This window comes from Theropithecus gelada, chromosome X (genome assembly GCF_003255815.1).
Source record: "Theropithecus gelada isolate Dixy chromosome X, Tgel_1.0, whole genome shotgun sequence".
Lineage (NCBI taxonomy): Eukaryota > Metazoa > Chordata > Mammalia > Primates > Cercopithecidae > Theropithecus > Theropithecus gelada.
In genome coordinates, this window is record NC_037689.1 from 62,213,230 (window position 1) to 62,226,827 (window position 13,598).

The 13,598-nt window shown below is 32.5% G+C and overlaps 1 protein-coding gene and 1 non-coding gene across 4 annotated transcripts in view; both read right to left on the bottom strand.

Annotated features, from left to right (window-relative positions):
* Positions 1–13,598, bottom strand: part of PCDH11X (protocadherin 11 X-linked) — a 793,677-nt gene that overhangs the window by 768,473 nt on the left and 11,606 nt on the right. The gene's annotated exons all lie outside the window — the stretch shown is intronic.
* On the bottom strand, positions 6,290–6,480 carry LOC112616787. Its single transcript, XR_003117798.1, has one exon. It is a non-coding gene; the product is annotated as a U2 spliceosomal RNA (small nuclear RNA).

Consider the following 13,598-nt stretch of genomic DNA (forward strand, 5'->3'; position numbering starts at 1 on the left):
TATAATATTCTTTTAATTAACTCGATAATTTTTTTAAATGATTAATTTTGCTAAGAGTTTGAAAAGACTTATTTGGTAAAAAGAGAGAATGTATCATGTTAACATTGCTTAAGCTATTAAGAAAGAACATTCTTTATTTGTAGACTACTGTTGCCAGCAAGGCCACCAATACAAGAAGCGTAAAACTTCCACAATTTAGCCAACAGTGGGGATTATCTCTATCCATATGTGATTGAAAAAATGTGGGAAAATTCATAGTTTTCTACTCAGGCTATTTGGATTCCTGCTGCCAAGATCATATACACACTAGCAAACTCCTGCAAGTCCTAATCCTATTAAAAATATATAAAGGAAATACAGATTCATGTTTCTGCAAATTACTATGGTGACAAATACAGTGATTCACTAAGCAGCTGGAGTCATCTTAATACAATTTCCAAAGAATGTAATCAGTTATTAAAGTAATAGTAGCTAACATTTATTGAATTCTTATTACAAGGCAAGAACTGTGCTAAGTGCATTTAATACAGCAATCTTATGATAAATGCACTGTTATTGTCACTTCCATTTACATATGAGGAAATTGAGACTCTAAAAGTTTCAATAACTTGCCCAAGTTCACATACCTATTAAGGTACACAGCTAAAATTTGAAAGATTTATATGAGTCAAAAGCTTAAGCTCTTAGCTACTACACAGGCTTTATACAATACAAAATATGTTTATTTTTCACCTACACTAAAATAAATAAAACTTAGTAAAGTTTTGGAATCAGAATCTAGATTGTAATTATTAAGGACATCACCCAATAAAGAGCTCTCCTGTTTGAAATGCAAGTTTAGAAAAAAAAAAGGAAAAGGTAACTGATGCAAATGGTTTTGTTAATTTATCTTTTTCTCAGGAATCAAATTTTGCAAAATTTCTGATAATGGGATAAACTATTATATGGAGGCATCATTCCGTGTGTTTCTATAATCCATATTAAATTGCAAACACAATAAATCTGCAGAAACAAAAAATGCTAACATTTGATCCAAATGCCTATCTCATTAGAAAAATGCCTATTCATTCAATAAGTAATTGAATAGGAAAATAGATTTACTTGATGCTACATTTCATTGAAATTGATGTCGCATAATTGGGTAATTTGTACTGAGGCATTAATAGAACTGTGTTTCATTTTTCAGAAACTCATATTAACATTAAATCAGAAGTCTCAACTTTATAAAGTGACTTTCATTTGATCTTAGCCAAAAGGCTGAGAAGTGATCAAATCTCACTTTCTCCAGAAGTATGCATTATTCATAAAGACTTCTCTAACACTAATTTTTACTTAAGCCTAAGTAATTGTCTGGACAAATCTGCAGATGTGAGGAGAAATTCAGAAGATATCTCCACTGACAATTATGATTTTTCTCTGTTTCAGTACATCTGGACTGTGACCTTTATTGGTTGAAATAGATAAAATTGCTGATATTTAACCAATTTTGATCTGAAAAATATAAATTTCATGTAGTCCGACTTCATATATTCTATGTAGATATTTAGTAGTCAGACTTTCCACTAATATGCAATTCTCCATACAAATCACTACATCAATAAGAAAAGATTTATTCCAAATATCTGGGGAAAACACAAAACTAAGTGTGCAAGAAAGCTTATTTCATGCAGGTGGGCATTAATAAATATATAGAAATTGTCAGAATGTGTGGGCCTTCTGAATAATGTAACTTTAATATGGGGTGAGGCATAGGATGTTTAAATATGCAAAGATAAATTTCTTATTTGAGAGCTGTAGCAGACAAGACAAGGTGTGGTGGTGAGAAGCAGTAAACAGGGGATCAAAAAAGATGTATTTTAGACAACAGAATTAATTGACCTAAATTATGTGCAGCATACTGTACTAGCATAGGTAACTGTAACTGTGAAGAAAAAATGACAAAAGGCACACAAATATGAGCTGAGAGGGAATCCTTCTCTAGCATCTACATAAAGAAAATTGCCCATATTTAATTTGAAAGATTTCCACTGAGCAGGAACACAGATTGCCAACAACAACTTAGATAGACATGTTACTCCATCTTTTCTAATGTGTGCATGCAGATGCATGTTTATGATTGTCAGCATTGCTCCTTAAACATATAGAATGCTATGATGGACAGGAAGAGAATCTGCCCCACTTGCCGGAAGGGCATTTTCTGAATTATTTCAGTGAAGCATTTTCTCTCGAGACCAATTCTTCAAGAAAGTGCATTGTTAATGCATCAGTGTGCTTTCAAATCAATCAGGATTTTATTGTTTCATTTAAATAAAGTTATTTAATATATGTTGGCCTTTCAGACTCTTCCCTTTCCTAAGCATCTTTCACATATATTGTCATCTAAGTGTGACTGGGAGTCATATGTAACACCTGGAGGACTGATAACAAATGCTACATTTAATACATTCTGAGAGCTTGATATTTGGAGTCTATGATGAATTCATTTACACAATGAAGAATCTTTCTGCAAAACAAATCATTAGTAATTAATATTGCAATCATATCATGTATAATTTCAACTTTACTGTGAAAATATTTATAGTTTTAAAATATGTAATTTGTCTATATGAATTTACTTTGTGTATAAAGTGTTTTAAAGTGTTTATATCACTCCAAAAATGTAACTTTCACTAATGAAAGAAAAGTTTATTCAGGAAAATTATGCTTGACTATTTCCTTCCCCTTGAATATAATCAAAGGTAATCTACTACTTTCATGCAAATGTTTTTCAATCAGTTTCTGTTGAAGAAATCTCCATTATTCAGGCAAAAAATGCAGCCTATGTTACCTTTTGTCCACATTTTGACTCAAGACCCTCTTTTTTTTTTGTTGACTAACAAAGAGAGAAAATGGATACTGCTGTTTAAAACCCTTTATGTTTTCTTTTTAATTCTTCTGAGTTGAATAAGTAACTGCCCTTCTTATTTAAATCATTTTACTTGAAGCCTAGATGGGATAATAAACTCTTTTTTTTTTTTTTTTTTTTTTTGAGACAGGGTCTTGTTCTGTTGCCCAGACTGGAGTGCACTGGCATGATCATGGTTCACTGCAGCGTCCACCTCCCAGGCTCAAGTAATCCTCCCACCTCAGCTTCCAGAGTACCTTGGTCTACAGCCACATGCCACCACACCTGGCTATTTTTTTGTATTTTTTGTAGAGACAGGGTTTCATCATGTTGTCCAGGCTGGTCTGGAAATCCTGGGCTCAAGTTCTCTGCCCTGCTCTGCCTCCCAAAGTGCTGGGATTACAGCCCAGGGCTCCCAGCAATAAACCTTTTTTTAAAAAAAAAACAAAAACAAAAACAGCATTTCTATGTTTTAAGTAAAAATGAATAACTTTTGAATGTAAACTAAATATCCCTAACATTAAATGTAAGCCATCAAGTATCTTAACATGAATGATCAACTGAATATATTTATTATAGGGTTAGTTTGCCTTTGGTTTTGCTTTCTTTCCAAAGTCAATGACAGCAGTAGAAAGGGTCTAAATTTTCAAAAGAAAGCAATTGCTACCTCACATGCTAAATGGAAACAACCAAAACTAGGAACATGAACATTAAGTTACACATAGAAAATCATTTTAATTATAGCAAAATAATCTATTATGTATCATCTTTGTTCCAAACGCTAATAAAAAAAAATCCATAGTTTTCTGTGTTAACTTTGTCAGACAATATTTAGATATACAGTATATCACAGCGTTATTCTCCTAGGCATATATCCTTTTACTGTGCATCTCCAAGACAATTGAGGGCTAAAGTCAGAGTATGGGGCAAGCAGTTGCCTTAAAGAGCCAAAGCACATATTCCTAATTGTACATTTTGTTTTTACTTTTAGACAAAGAGATGCTTAAAAACAGAATAATAAAGGAGATTTTCAAAGTGATTATTTTTGACACAGATGCCTATTTGTAGAAGAACAGAAGTAGGAAACAGAGTGAATTGCAGTAAAATATTTAATCTTTCAACAACTTTATGAAGAAAGAGTAGTGAAAATTCAATGGAAGGAGGAAAAAAGAGAGTAGAAGGAAAAGAGAAAGTAGGGAGAAAATGGAAGAGTGTGAAAAGTGTTATGTAAAAATCTTTTCTTTTTGAGACAGAATCTTTCTCTGGCGCCCAGGCTGGAGTGCAGTGGCGCGGTCTCGGCTCACTGCAACCTCCGCCTCCTGGGTTCAAGCGATTCTTGTGCCTCAGCCTCCCGAGTACCTGGGATTACAGGCGTGTGCCACCTCGCCCATCTGATTTTTGTATTTTTAATAGAGACAGGGTTATGCCATGTTGTCCAGGCTGATTTCAAACTCCTGGCCTCAAGCGATCCGCTCACCTCGGTCTCCCAAAGTGCTGGGAGCAATTACAGGGGGGAGCCACCAGCAAAAACCTTAATGAGGTATCAGTTCAATCTCCCTACTATGTGAACCTAGCAACTTTCTTGCACCTTTTAACTCCCCTGACCTGGAATGTTGTAGGGTCTACTAAAGGAGTCAAAATGCTACTAGATAAAAGATACTTGGAACTGATTCTGTAAATGAAACCTCAAATGATCTAGTTTGTTATTCCTTGATTAGTACACATGAAAAATGCAAATTTTTATTTAGGAACATGTGTATAATCATTATATTGCCATTTGTCTAAGCAGGAATATTTAGGCATATGTATCCACATATGCCTCTCCATAAATACTAATGTCTAATATATGAATAATAGACATATATCTCTATAAGTGCACTTGCAAAATATGTAGAAAATGTACAACTTTGTTATGTGGCATCTCATCTGGTTTTATAAGCTATATGTAACAACTAATTTTAAAAATGTATTTATTTACTTATGAACACATATCAGTGTTCAGTGTTTATGGTAATTTATGAATATAAATGTTTAACATCTAGAGCCTTTCAGTTCTATTCTGAATAATACATTTTTATCACTCATTTGCACAGTCAGACAAGTTGTTAAAGAGTCAGTATTTTTATTTCACAACCAGGAAACTGAGTAGTTTTGCAGAAATTCCTAGTAAATCAAGTGAAAGGCCAGAAATCTACTTTTTTTTTTGTCTTTAAACAATCTTATCAAGCTCATTTATATCATGTATCACATTACACACACAAAAAAATGTGTTTTACTCTTCATAGCAAACAGTCTCTTAGTAATCATCTCACACTCACTCTTGTGAGCCTAGCACAATTCCTCAATAGACATGTGGTCTTTTACTTAACAGAACTATGTATATTTGTGATTTATTATTAATTGAAGGATAATAGAAATTTTAGCTATAGATACACTTTTTTAATGTCAGTGAAGAAACAGATTTGTGTTTAGGAGGTAATGGATTTAGTTAAAACCTTTATTCAACTTTGTGGAATATCCTAAAATTTTAATTTCAAATATGCATGTATGAGTTTTTTAAAGAGATAATTCAGGAAAATAGAAAATATGGAGTAGGTAAAAAATAAGCTATTCAAAATCTCTGGAGAAGGGTAGGATTTCATTAAGTATTAATTGATGATATATGATAAGGCAAGCAGAATAAATGTGACTTAATCTTTTTTTTAAAGTATGTTTTGAATAGAAACATTTTATGATTTATTACATAATTTCAGAAATTATGTATATTATATATATTAAAAGAAGAAATAATCCATGTCTGAATAAAATATGTTCCAACAAGAAATGAGTTCTTAAAACCTCACTGCTATCTGGTGGTAATATATCCCAACAGCAGGAAGACAACCTAAGTCTTACAAAAATAGATTGTTTTCTGTGACAAGTGGAATTTTCAAGTAACAAAGTGACACTGAATATCAGCAAGAGAAACATAATTTCTAAGCACTACTGAAAATAAATTTCTATTTGTCTAGATCTAATTTGAAGGCCATTGTGTATCATATATTTGTAAAAGTGTCTGTGTACTTATATTTTAGAAAAGTGATTCTATTGATTTTTTTTTTTTTTTTTTTTTTGAGACGGAGTCTTACTCTGTTGCCCAGACTGGAGTGCAGTGGCATAATCTTGGCTCACTGCAACCTCTGCCTCCTGGGTTCAAGTGATTTTCCTGCCTCAGCCTCCTGAGTTGTGGGGATTACAGGCGCCCACTACCATGCCTGGCTAATTTTTGTATTTTTAGTAGAGATGGGGTTTCACCATGTTGATCTGGCTGGTCTCGAACTCCTGACCTCAGGTGATCCACCTGTCTCAGCCTCCCAAAGTGCTGGGATTACAGGCGTGAGCCACCACGCCCAGCCTGAAACACCCGAGGGGAACACCGTTCCTGGAGGTACTGCAATACGAGATCGATGGGTGGAGTGGACATAGCAACCTCCTATTCCATCTCCCTGCTCCAAAAATCCATTTAATATATTGTTCTCAGATAGAGGACGTATCAGATATTAAACTGATAATAACAGAAACCACATTTGATCTTAGCCAAAAGGCTGAGAAGTGATACTGATTCTTTATTTTTTTTTCAAGTTTTTAAAATATCAAGATAAGAAAAAAACATAAAGCTTAGTTAATAGAATGAAAGTTTGGTTGGGCAAAATTTTTCCATGCTGTTTTCTTGTTTGTACTTATCAAGCAAATGCATCTGTGTTCATCTATGTTTTTGTTTGTACTGCATTTGCATCATTATTGCATGATAGTTATGAAGAAAATAAATCCAAGAGAAGATATTTTAACTTTTGACTTACTTTTGATCAATATCTTTGACTCATAATATTCCATTTTGACTGATAAGCCCTAAGGATATGATTAAAGAATAAGGAATTGCTGCATTTTAGTTGTCTTAAGGAGAAATACAGAGTGAGTTTTTTGGACAATAAGGCTAACGTCCACATAAAAATAAAACCAGCAGTTAATTTGGAAGAAAATCGGTTAAAATAATTGATTGATTCAACTAGATGTACTATGCAGATGGATTGTAAATAAACTCAATTCTCCCTTTATAGTTCAAACAAATGTTATTTAGTTATTTAACGCTGAGAGACATTTTATCCCTCCAGTATTTATCTCAGTATTATGAATCAGGATTTCTTAACAGAGACTAGAATTGAAAGCTCTTATTTTAACTTCAGATTGTCCAAGCAAATCCATTAAAAATCAAAGCTGTACATGCCTCTAGATCAAATCTGTCAAATTTCTAATACAAGTGAAGTAAAAATGCAATCATCTTTGATGAGAAAGATCACAAGCCATCTATAATTTTAATTTGCTTAAACTCGTTATATAACCTACAACAAAAGTAGAATTATCAAAGGAGAAAATCTAGTTTTAAATTAGACACTTCAAGTGTGTGTGTTCACATTCACTAGGCTGTAACTGAATTGTTAATGACAGGCGATTTTATAGACAGAATATTTCTCCTACAATTAAGCTGTCCAGCAGAAAGAAGAAAAACCTTAATATTCAGTTTAACTGATGTACTTTTATGTTTCCTCAAGGCATGGTGTTCTACACTCCTAACACAGTTAATAAAGCTGAGAAATGGATATAATATAAAACATTTATCTAAAGAGAAATTGAAAAGTTTATGTGCATAGCAATTATTAATATAGTTAAATGATATTTCAAAATACAAACAAAAATAAATTTATATTTTGCATTCTGGTTAAAAACCTGGACTGTTAAGTGAAAAAGATGTGAGTGTGATCCCTGAAGTGGCCACTTACTGTTTTTATACATTTAGGCAAGTCTCAATTTCTATATTCATAACATGGAGATAATTAGACTACCTCCTGCTTCACAGGGGCACAGATGCAGACATCTAAGATAAAACTAAGTTAAAACTAAGGATTAATTTGTATCAACTATATATATAATTATTATTCAGTATGCAAAACATAATTATTTTGGTAAATTTGGCATTGGCATTTTAACCATAATCTTTGGTTCAAAATGAACTTGGGTTTTTCAGTTATTATGAACTTGCTACTTTTAATAATCAGTTTGTCAAGTCAGCTATATCTAGATAAGAAAATGATACTGACAATTTTTCTGCCCTTTTAGTCCTTTAACAATTTCCAACTTTACTTGTTTGTCTTCAGTAGCTTCTGAATCAAGGAGATTCTTCCTCATTGAATTTTTTCACCACATTAATAAAATTTTAAAATTTATCTATATAGTAGTTTCAAAATAGTTATGCAATTAAAAACCTACACCTAAAATTTTCTCTGAAAATTAAAGACATTCAAATTATTTCTTAAAATAATTTACTCTAAAAATGTATGCTATGCAGTAGGAATACATGGCTCTGGTAGAAAAGAAAACAAAAAAAAAAAATAGACCAATAACTTTTGCTAGATCAAATGCTGTCTGTTCACAAGAAAATTCTTTTACATCTTGGAAAAAAAGAGATAGCTATGTAAGATAAATTTTCGTTCAAACAAATATAACAAGACTAAAATATAACTGAGGTTGCTGGCTTTTATACTACTTCCTTGCACTTAGCCAAAACTTGTTAATTTATATTTTGAGAACAGCATGACCTTTAAAGGTGTGTTTGCTGAAGAATAGTTTACAACTCCATTCCATTAATCTATTAAAAGTTTAATGTGTTAGACACTTTTAGCAATAGAGCAAACACATTTAAAATATTTAAAATGGGGCAGATATTTAATTTTCTGTAAATAAACAAAACGTAAATTCCATAAATTGAATGATTGGTAGTGTTTATGGAACATTAAAACTTTACCTTAATGTATTTTGGGGTCTTAAGTCATAGGGATCTGCTACTAAAATTAAGATGACTATAAAACTGTTTTTACAGTATTTCTGCAAAACAAACTTCTTGGACTCAAAAGAGATCTAAGTTGCAGTAAAGTATTATAGTGACATTTCAGTAAAATTTAAAGTTTAAATTGTAGCATAAAACCTGATGTAGGAGATGTACCTAACATTCAAGATGGTAAATGTTATAATGTATGTAACGTTGCTTTATAAAATGTAAGCTTCATTCAGAAAATTAGAGTTAGTATTTTTATGTCTTTAATGTGTTGAAAAAGAGTCACCATTTTACTATTTAACACACATTAGTTTGGTATTTACTATTCAAATCGATAACCAAAACTAGTTTTAACACTTTGGACTATTTCAGGCTATACGATCATTACACATGTGATTTAAAAAAATGTACATAAGCCCTTTTACTATGGTGAAAGATGTGACAGGCGATATAGTGAAAAGCACACTGACCAGGGAGACCTAGATTCTATTCCAGACTGCCTCTAAGTTGCTTTTGTGACCTTGGGCAAGTCACTTCAAATGGAATGGAACCTTCTGGAAAACAACACACATTAAGTCAGTAGGTGTAACTGTTCATAGCTCATAGTTAAACGGTATTTGTGTTTTAAGTTACTTCCAAAAAAGCACAATTTATGCACAAAGACAAAAAAATATCAAAAATGACCTTCTGTGTTAGTCTGTTTTCACCTTGCTGATAAAGATATACCCAAGACTGGGCAATTTACAAAGAAAAGAGGTTTAATGGAGAACTCACAGTTCCACGTAGCTGGGGAAGCCTCACAATCATGGCAGATGGCAAGGAGGAGCCAGTCACATCTTGTATGGACGGCAGCAGGCAAAGGAAGAGGTTATGCAGAGAAACTTCCATTTTTAAAACCATCACATATCATGAGACCCATTCACTATCATGAGAACAGCACAGAAAAACCCACCCCACCCCTATGATTCAACCATCTCCAACCAGGTCCCTTCCACAACACATGGGAATTATAGGAGCTACAAGCTGAGATTTGGGTGGGGACACAGAGCCAAACCATATCACCTTCCTAAGTAAAAATAGGAAAATCAAACAAACTAGAAATTCCAGGTTATTATAGAATGCCTAGGAACATGCATTTCACTACAATAATTCTTATTTTCTTCATTTGGAACCACTAATAATGACGACAGAAAGAAAATCCCAACAACAAACAATTAAGTATATTTTCATCAAAACACTGCTAGTTATGATTTACCTCAGTGTATTGCTAATTCAGTAGAACCTGAATATCTCATCACAATTTGTATTTTTTTCTGCAAAGAAATGCTATCCCTAATCTAGATTCTGTACCTAAGAAACATTTCCTTCTTTTATTAAAAATCTCAAATCACTACATAATTCCTAGGCTAAATTATCTACCACCAGTAACTCAGTCCACATGGCAATGGTGAAAAGCTCATGGAATCTTTAGTTACTCCTGACTAAATTGATGATGACTTTAGGCAAGTCATTTAGCTAATCTGGACTAGCCCGATTCTTCATTTGAAAAACAGAAATGGACAAAAGAAAGGGAAGATAAAAACATCTGGCCCAGCTAATCCACAGGGTTGTTTGAAGTGTTAAATGATTATATGTAAAGGCTTCTTTCAAGAAAACATTCACTAATAAATATCACCTTTATGTAGAACTGTAGTTTTAAGGAAACTTTACAATAAGGATAGTGTTTTTCTTATATTCAATGGCACTTCAGCAAAATATGTGTCATCATTTATACTTTTAAGTCTACTAATTAATTCATGGTATTCACTAGAGAAACTAAACAGAGTTTGCTTCTCTAATAGCAAAATGTATTTTTGTAATAGTTTCTAATAATCTAGTTCTTCCAATGGAAAACAAAGTACGAGCTCAGTGGATAAAACTATTCACCTCACATGGTTAACTACTATTACAGAAATCTGTTATGGAAATGATTGAATGTAATTCGAATAAAATTAGAAACTTGAAACCTACCAAAGTTCTGTGATCAAGCATTGCCAGTACTCAGCCAGAGTAATACACCTTAGTGTATTATTAACAGTCTATATCTAAGCCATCCCATAGCCATAATTTTCTTTTTTGCTCCCAAATACTCTCCCTCTAGACCTATTATCACAAATATTTTTATCTTCACAGAGAAGACAATCTTTTGGAGTTTGACTCTGGTTTCTGAAACTATTTGAAAATAGAACCAAATCCTAATTTGTTTTCCAAGTTAGTATTCCTTTCTTGTTCAATGTGATAACATCCTTATTTCCTAGTCCACTATTGACCACTGTATAATTGTATAGTTATGTTATCATATGTTTTAAATTACTAAAGTCAGGGCTATTACAATAGTTTTGCCAAATAAGATTCAATAAGTGCTCACTGAAACTTTCTAATACAAATTTAAAACTCCTAAAAAAGTGAATATATTCCAAATTTTTATTTAATATATACCCTTAATTATATTTGAACCTAATAAATTGGTGCATGTATTAGCTGATAAAACAAATATTATTCCAGGTATAAGAACAAGGATCTACTACTGTCTCTGACACCTAAAAGGTATGTGATTTTAAGAACAGAAAAACTTGTTTTGCCTCCTTCCTCATATGCTAAAAATATATAATATATGCAATACCTGTTTCACAGAACTGTTGTGAGATTCAGATGAGACAAAATCTGCCAGAGTACCCTAAAATGCAATGAAAGCAATTTAAAAGTGATAATGTAATTATTTACATAGTAAAATCTGTGATATTAGTGATATTGCCTTTAGTAGTTACTGCAAAGTGCTATTTCCAGTATTTTCTTTAGTTTTTGTGTTAAATTTCATGATAAATCTGCTTTGATTTTTAGTTTACCTGTTTCAAAAACTTAGTAGTTTCAGTTAAAACCAAAGCATGTTCTTAGGTGATCTATTAATGTGAAAACCTGCAATTATTTTTGCATCAATCTAATAGTTGCTATCGTCGGTATAGGATATAAATAATATATAAAGTGTAATGATATTTTAAAGGAAATACTGGATATCATGTTCTCAAAGTGTCTTCCATTTCTCTGAATCATGATGCTTATTTGAGTTGTCAGTCCTTATCCTGGAACCTAATTGTAACTCAGAATTGTAATTTTTTTCCTAATGAATATAATCAATCCAGTTCCTTTAATGTTCTTACTAATTCTTTTGTGATCCTATCATATTATTAGCAATTGTAAGTACTTAGACATTTAGTATATATTATATGGTATTGTCTTCTGGCTAATATTGCTCAACTTTCACTGCCATCTCTTTAAAATCTGTTCTTCAAGTATGTGATTTATGATTAAAATTTCATCAAGTTATGCAATATTTTCCTGTAATTAAAAGTAAACTCATTCTAAGATCTACTCAAATTGATTCTGAACCTGGAAATATAACTGACTTAAAGGTATGAAACTGAATTGGAATACTCTGACACCATTATTTTGTTTAATATTTTGAACAATTCTAGTATTTACTAGATTAGGCCAAGAAGTTATTTCATATTTTTTCCAGTTATGAGTCTGAGATAGTCTGATTTTTTACATGTATTTCATTACATATGATTTTTTTATTTTAATGCCATTATAAATTAACTCAATTGTTTCTCATTGTCTTAGAACATGAACAGATTGTGTTCATAGAACTGATATTTCTACTTACCATACAGTAAGTTTTCTTCTTTATTCTTTGATAATGGAGTATGAAGATGTTTTGCTATGTGTTTGTTTTGTCTTGATTCTTATATTTCTTTTCCTTTTTGTATATTTTGGATTTTCCTTCTCAATAAAAAATTCTAAAGAGATATAGGGTATTTTGGCTGCTATACGTGCCCCATTAGGTACATGGAAACAGTCTATGCTTAAATGATAAGGTTTGGATTCGTGTACCTACCCAAATTTCATGTCCAGTTTTAATCCCCAGAGTTCAAGGAAGGGCCTGGTGGAAGGTGACTGGATCATGGGGGTGGATTTTCCCCTTGCTATTCTTGTGATAATGAGTGAGTTCTCATGAGTTCTGATTGTTTAAAAGTGTCTGGCACCTGCCCCTGCTCCCCTTTCCTCCTGCTTTGGCCATGTAAAACGTGACTCCTTCCTCTTCGCCTTCTGCCATGATTGTAAGTTTCCTGAGGCCTCCCTAGCCATGCTTCCTATAGAGCCTGTAGAACTGTGAGTAAGTTAAACTTTTTTTCTTTATAAATTACCCAATCTCAGGTAGTTCTTTATAGTAATGCAAGAACAGACCAATACAGAAAACTGGTAGCAAGAGTAGGGTTCATACCCACATGGGCACTAGCTTAATATTATTAAGTAATGTTAAGAGTAATGAAATCCAAGGCAATTTTGGCAGACACTCAAGTTCATTTAGCACTTACAAAAACATTTTAATCCAATTGGCCCTTTATCTCACTGAGATCCTCAAATTATTACCACTAAACAAGCGTTGCTGTTCCTGTAAGTATCAGAGCTTAGAAAAGACTAGTGCAGTTTCATTGGGAAGGTGATGACTTCTGAATCTCAATGGTACAATTAAGACATTAATTCCAATGCTGAAGTGAAAACTTTCAGTTGTTTTCCTAACCCTGCTAGAACCAGACCGTGTCTTCTAACAAGCACAATTAAAACATTTGCACTTATTGCAATGGTTGCTTTTAATGTCATTTGTTTTAATTTGATACTGTTTCTGAGCTGCACATAAAGAAATGTGAACTATGAAAGTTTTCCTAAACTGATAATGCATGAAAGTTTCACTTAGATTAAGGGACTATTCTGCTGTATTCTAAGATAAAAGTCCAGTTGTGAGGA